Consider the following 6720-nt stretch of genomic DNA (forward strand, 5'->3'; position numbering starts at 1 on the left):
CTGAAGATAGKGGTACAGCATTGCCGCTGTCATCAACGTTGCTCTCAGATATGAACAAAACAAGAATAAGGTGTACCMCCATCATGTATACACAGTGGCCATACAATACAATCACATATACACTGGAATACTCACTATTCAGCACCAATCTGCATGTACATTAGGACAGGGRATATTTATTTTTCCAATATTTACAGTGGGCCAGCAGAAGTCCCGATAAATAACATGGTTTCATAAATGATACATTGTACATCATGTTTTCATTGACAAATCAAAGATACATGTCAACAAAGAGAGTTGTATTTTGTACCATTGTTATATCAGTGTCATATCGTTAATACAATATTAATGAATGTAGCCTCATCTCCTAATGCACAGATCAGTATGAAGATGAACAATTCAACATGGCAAATTAGCAAATTGTCTGCATTTAGTGGTGTGATGATTGGTTCAARAGAGTATTTCTGAGATTATGTTGCTATTGCTGGTGTTGTATAGTTGTCAAATGAKRGTTGACATTGTATGATCTTGTTTGAGTGTTTGCAGTGAAAACTATTCTGGTTAAAAGGGGCAACCTGAACTAGAAAATGATCTGCTATGCAGCTATATTGGATGTGTACTGTCCTGGATCATACTCCATATTCCCTATGATAGTGAGGTCTGTCCTTGTACAACTACACGTTATTGTTAGGTAGTAGTCTAGAAGTGTGTGTGTTTGTGTGTCAGTCAGTAGTGAGGCTCACAGTCTTCCCTCAGGCTGTCAGTGATATAGCTGATCTTCAGGACATCTTGGTAGTACTGCTTATCCACGGCCGTGTTGATGGTCCAGCCCACCACCTCCACCCCTCGCTCTGCCCAGTACTGGACATAGTCCCTGTAGAGAGGGATAGATGAGGGGAGTGGAGACATGTTGGGTCAGTGGTCAGGGTATCGTGTTTGTTTTAATATTTCAAAAAACATCAATATATTATATGAATACAGACAGTATATGTTATCTGACAATAGGATACAATTGTCTCAATGTTGAACTTCCGCTGATATTAACACGCAATGCTGTGTGATTCAATCCATGGTCATGTTCATTAGGGCTACACTGTATGTAGCAAAACGTTTTGCAACGGAAAACAAACATGAGAGTTTCCTATTGAAAAAGTCCAGGTAGTGTCCCCAGTTTCAGAGTGTTTTATTCAATTTTCTCCCTAATGAACACAAGCCATGTAACAAASTCAGTAGGCCGAGCCACTGCTGTTAGTATTACTCACAGGGAGAYGAAGTCCTTCTGCATGAGGATGGCTGAGACGCCACACAGGTTCCACAACAGGTGATGGTGGGCCCAGTCCAGCAGCACATCCAGAACTCCCAGCCAGTAGTTYGTCCACGCTGACAGGGAACGGGGTGTTCCATCGCCATAGCGACTGAGGCTCCAGGGYCGGTGGGTCAGGGCCGTGACSACCCCAGGGTCCGCCTGACGCATCTGGAGGAGTTGACCGATGAGGTCAGAGGTGGTGTTATRGTTATGAGGACAGATAACAGTCTTGTAATAACACATCCATACAGTGTGTAACAAGCCTGGACCCACACCTGTTTGACAATGGTTGTTTTCAGGCCAAACATGACAATGACCGTAGGAGTTGGCAAAACAGTACAAACAGACCTGGGACCAGACTGGTGCTGAACTGCACACCATAGGAAAAACACTACTATAATGGAACAGAAGATGACTAAATGTGCACATGGATGTCTCAACTCATATTTACAGTTTAATTTGAAGTTTTTGTGCATATAGTTGGGCTATGTTGTGTGTTACGGAGTTGAAATGTTGTTTTCGAACAAACATAAATGTCAAATGACCAGAGATGTTACAAAGGTTACCTTGTAGATAAGTTTAGGTTGAAAGGAACAGACAATGCTGGAGTTGTAGAGGACAGGGTGTTTACGATACATCTCCCCTAGGGCTGCAGCTGCCTGGTGGAGAGGAGGGAACATCTACACTACTTACTGTCAAACTACATGCAGTGTAACACAAATACATGTGGGCGGCAGGTGGCAGAGTAACCAAAAGCTCACTGGTTTGAATTCCAGAGTCGACAAGGTGACAAATTCTGCCGATGTTACCATTTGGAGGCCAAAAGGACTTAGCCTAATTTGGCTCAAGGCGGCGCCGTAACTAACTATGGCTGAACCCTTGTAAAAATAACACATTTCACTGCACCTATCTTTGTATGTGACAATACAACATGATATATTCAGGAACTACTATTTGAAGAAGGTTCGTTTCACCACAATATTTCCTCTGTGGGCAAAGGTCCGGTTGATATTGTCTTATATTGGAACCAACCCCACCTCGCGACTCCACGTTTCACACCCCTCTTGTTTTGAGGAAAGAAAATATTGCAGTTTTAAAGCAAATTTTTCTGCAACTTCTACACATTTTTCGATGTTCACCTGAGTGAGTCAACAAAAATCTAAATGTGGGGCCCTGGAAGTAAAGGCTCCTGGGCAACAATCTGGCCATGATAAATACAAGATCAAGATAGCCTAACTTACCTACCTAGCTTAACGTGGGCTTGTTGAATCAACAGGAATTTTCTGACAGGTTTATAAATAGAATCTGTCAGTGATGACATAACAAGAGGAAACTAGTCGTTGCACCACATTTCTAAATTTGCCACCTTGTGTGTTTCTAATATTTACAACTCTCAACGAAAGCCAGTTGAAACCAGAGGGTATTGACCATTGTGGGGTTTCAGATTGGACACGTCGCCTGTTTGAGTTATGGCTGTGATATATGATGATCTTTATGTCAAGAAGTGGCATTTTATTTAAGGCCAGTGGAGTGAAAATTCAGTTTCCGTGTTTTATCATATTGTTCAACATCTGATGAAACTAACACTGTAAAAGTGTGAAAAAAAAGTGATCAGTATTTTTTCCTGATAGTTGCTGGTTGAAAATACAATCTACACAAGAACTTCTAATCAGCAGGTTTGATTTTTCGCCTTTCATGGTGACGACATCATGCGGTAAATTGGTTAATAGACCAATAGCAAAGAGAGTTCCTAACTCTCTGCGAATAATAGCTAGTTTTCATTTCCCTCCGAACTCAGACCAAAGAACATTTTTGGTTGAGAATTTTTTGGGGTCAATTTGAATGGAAATCTATTACAGAAGGTACTTATTTGTTACCCAGAAATTATTGATATTGATATGAAAATGGCTGCATTGGGCCTCTCTGTTATTATCTATGCATAGTCACTTTAATAACTCTACCTACATGTACATATTACCTCAATTACCTCGACACCGGTGCCCCCGCACATTGCCTCTGTACCGGTACCTCCTGTATATAGCCCCCATATTGTTATTTACTGCTGCTCTTTAATTATTTGTTATTCTTATCTTACTTTTTTCTTTAGGTATTTCTTAAAACTGCATTGTTGGTTAAGGGGTTGTAATAAATTCTGAATTGATTTAATACTATGAAACACTAAAGGACGGTTTCTGGGACACAGATGAAGCCTAGTCCTGGACTAAAAAAGATCAATGGAGAATCTCTATTAAAAATCATTTTTATTCCAGGATTAGGCTTAATCTGTATCCGGGAAACTGCTCAAGACTATTTAATTGTCTTTTTGACTGCTTTGGTCCTCCATATATAATGAGGTCTGTAGGGACTTTGGCAAATCTAAAGTATAAAGTATAGTGAGTCACATTGTAAAGGGGTTGAATTCTCTCAGACCCACTGTCTGTGGCAGCTGTGAGATTATTTCTGACCAGTCTCTGTAGCAGGGATTCCTATGTTCTACCTTAAACAGCTGCGTTTTAACATGCCTTAATCTCCCTATACACTCAGTTTACTACCATTTGACCTTACGTGATGTGGTTGTCATTCAAAGTGCTGCTGGAGTGTGTATACCAGTGTTTCCAACCCTGGTCCTCCAGTACCCCAACAGTAAACTTCCTTGTATCCCTGGACAACCACACTCATTCAACTCATTGAGGCTGATGATTAGTTAGATGAAATTGAATCAGTGTGCTTGTCCAGGGTTATAAAACATGTATACTGTTGGGGGTACTGGAGGACCAGGGTTGGGAAAACCTGGTGTATACTGAGTGAAGCCCTAAAGCTTTATAACAAGGATTGTACCTGCCTAGAGAGGGCCCTGTCCAGACACAACCCCTATAGCCTACCACTAGACACCTGGAAAGAACTGAGGATTGGAGTGTCAGCAATATGGTAAAAATCAGAAGACAAGATGGAGTCACCATATTGCTTAAACCTGTATCCAATCCCCTCAGATCTCCAGTTGTATCTAGGAAGTAGGGGCTGTTCCTAGACAGGGACAATACCTGATCAGGTTGATCTTTGACACAAAGAAGATGGTCAGCTGGTGGGTTGATGCATTCCTCCACTGCCTCCTGAAGCGTTGGCACCCTCTCCCCCTTGAACTTCTCCCTGGAGACACACAAAGGCCAGCGGGGACACACAAACGTTTGTACTGCTGCTATATTTGAGACGCCACAACATAGGTCTATATCTGGCCTCGTACCATTCACAGTTCACACTCCCCACTAGTGTATTTTCAGTCATCCTGACTCTGTCCTGCTTGAAGTCCACTGAACTCACCGATCACACATGGGGCCATGTTACTAAGCGTTTGCACCAGGTACTGACCTACCAGTGTTTCCTGGCAGAAGCACCAACTTGTGTTCTTTTTAGATCTGCTAACACTGAAGGCGTAACATTCAGGTCAGGTCATGTTCATTAGCATACAACTGAATGTTTTGCAACAGAAAACAAAAACAAGCATTTTCTTATTGGTCCCTCCCTGTTTCAGTCCTTTTCTGCCTAATGAATATGACCCAGGAGTTCAATGCTTTTGGACCAGGCCTAACCTCCCCTCCTGCCAAGCGCCACCTGAGCCTGTGTTTGCCCGTGGCGTCAGCGTCCTGAGCTCTGCCAGACGAGCGTGCCCACCGCTCCGTCCCGTTGGTGGTGCGGTCACCGTCTCATCGTGCATCAGCACGCCACTCCATCTGCAGTGAAGCCCAAGTCCAGCTCCACCCCTGTGGCTCCATTCTTGCTGGCCTAGAGGATGGGAGAGGAGGATGAAGCAGGGGAGGAGGAAGGGACGGAGAGGTGTGTGGAGAAAGACGGAGAGATATAGATCTGAAATGGATAGTAGACAGAGTAGGGGAGACGGAGCAGCAGGCTATTAAACCAACTGGATTGTATGATCTAGTAGGCCTAGACATTAGCCAAATATATTTTCAAATTAAAGAATAGATTAAAATTATGTTCAAGACATTCTACACTATAACTAACCATGGCAAAATAAGTTAACAGGCTCTCCCTCTGCATGGATTTTGGGCAACATTTATAAACCCCTGATAATATGAAACAATGTCACAGTACGACAGGGACGTCATATGCCTCTCATCGGCCTCTTGCTCACTTCCTGCTGCCCCTAAATCAAATCATTATAGCCCAGTAAGCCTACTCATCATTTTATTTGCAGCTACAGAAATTAAGTAGGCCAGACAGGGTAGATAACTGATACTTTGTCCTTGATTCACCTCTCGGATCGCTGCATTGGTGTTCTCCGGAGCATCGTGTCCCCCTGCCCGGTGCGCAACCACGGGGACGCCGGCGCTCGCAAGGCCATTGGGCCGCAGCACCTGACTTGCCTGGTCAGCCGGTACTTGTGGGAACCGAAACATCACGATAAAGACGTAAATGGATGCGGTGGACGGCGCGATGCCCTCCCAAATGGCCTCTGGGTCGAATAAGAACCCAGCAGAAATACTGCTGAGAAATAAACTTCGTCTCCAATTTGTAACATCGTTAAGAAGCGTTGATTAAAATGTATCCAATGATAAAATCAATACATTGTCACAGTTCTCAATCCTSATTTATTTGATCGATCTACTTGATCRCCGAATGATAGTTCCTTGTTGGTGTGAGATTCCAAGTTGAGACCGAGATGCATGCGCTTAGGTAACTACCAGACACAGCAAAAAAAAACRWAGAATTCAATTACGCATCATTCCAGACACAGCCGACTCACTGCTCCAGCTTCACAAGATAAAAACACCATATTATATTGCGATGGGATGTTGCAGAATCCGAGATTTGAAAGGAGAGAGCATCAGTCGGTTTCTAGTTCATAGTACACGCGGATCTAGAGGTCGTTGCTATGGAGTAGAGACGAGAGAAGTACCACGCTCACACTACTCGAGATAGCTGCAGTCTGAGCCATACCATATCAATACAATAAAATGACATAAATATATTATATTTCTATGGCTAGAGCCAYAGTGGAGAGTTTCTGACTGTGGCTATGCACTCATCTATAGATACTGAACATTACACTGAGTKKCCAGGTTATTAGGTGCACCACCCTGTTCACAAAAATGGTTCACTCCTACATATGAGTCGTGTGGCCGTGGTATATAAACAGTGGCAACCCATTTATTCAGGGTAGGTGCACATACAGAGAGAGATGCACTCGAGCTAGGGCCGAAACAAACCTGTATTTGGAGCTGCTTACTCAAGAAACAAAAAAGAGACCATGTGTGTATTTGGCTTTTATTAACTCAATTATATGATTTTTTACATTGTTTGGCAAACGGATATGTGACAATTATTATTGCTAAATAACATGCAAAACACGCAAAAATATTTAAATTATATATGCATTTTTTTAGTTGGGGCTAAACATG

At 42.7% G+C, this 6720-nt stretch overlaps 1 pseudogene; it reads right to left on the bottom strand.

Moving 5' to 3' along the window:
* Nucleotides 1–156: 156 nt before the first annotated feature.
* On the bottom strand, nucleotides 157–6393 carry LOC112075862 (glycerophosphodiester phosphodiesterase 1-like; annotated as a pseudogene).
* Between the last annotated feature and the right edge of the window lie 327 nt (nucleotides 6394–6720).

Source organism: Salvelinus sp. IW2-2015, unplaced genomic scaffold (genome assembly GCF_002910315.2).
Source record: "Salvelinus sp. IW2-2015 unplaced genomic scaffold, ASM291031v2 Un_scaffold3441, whole genome shotgun sequence".
NCBI classification, from domain to species: domain Eukaryota; kingdom Metazoa; phylum Chordata; class Actinopteri; order Salmoniformes; family Salmonidae; genus Salvelinus; species Salvelinus sp. IW2-2015.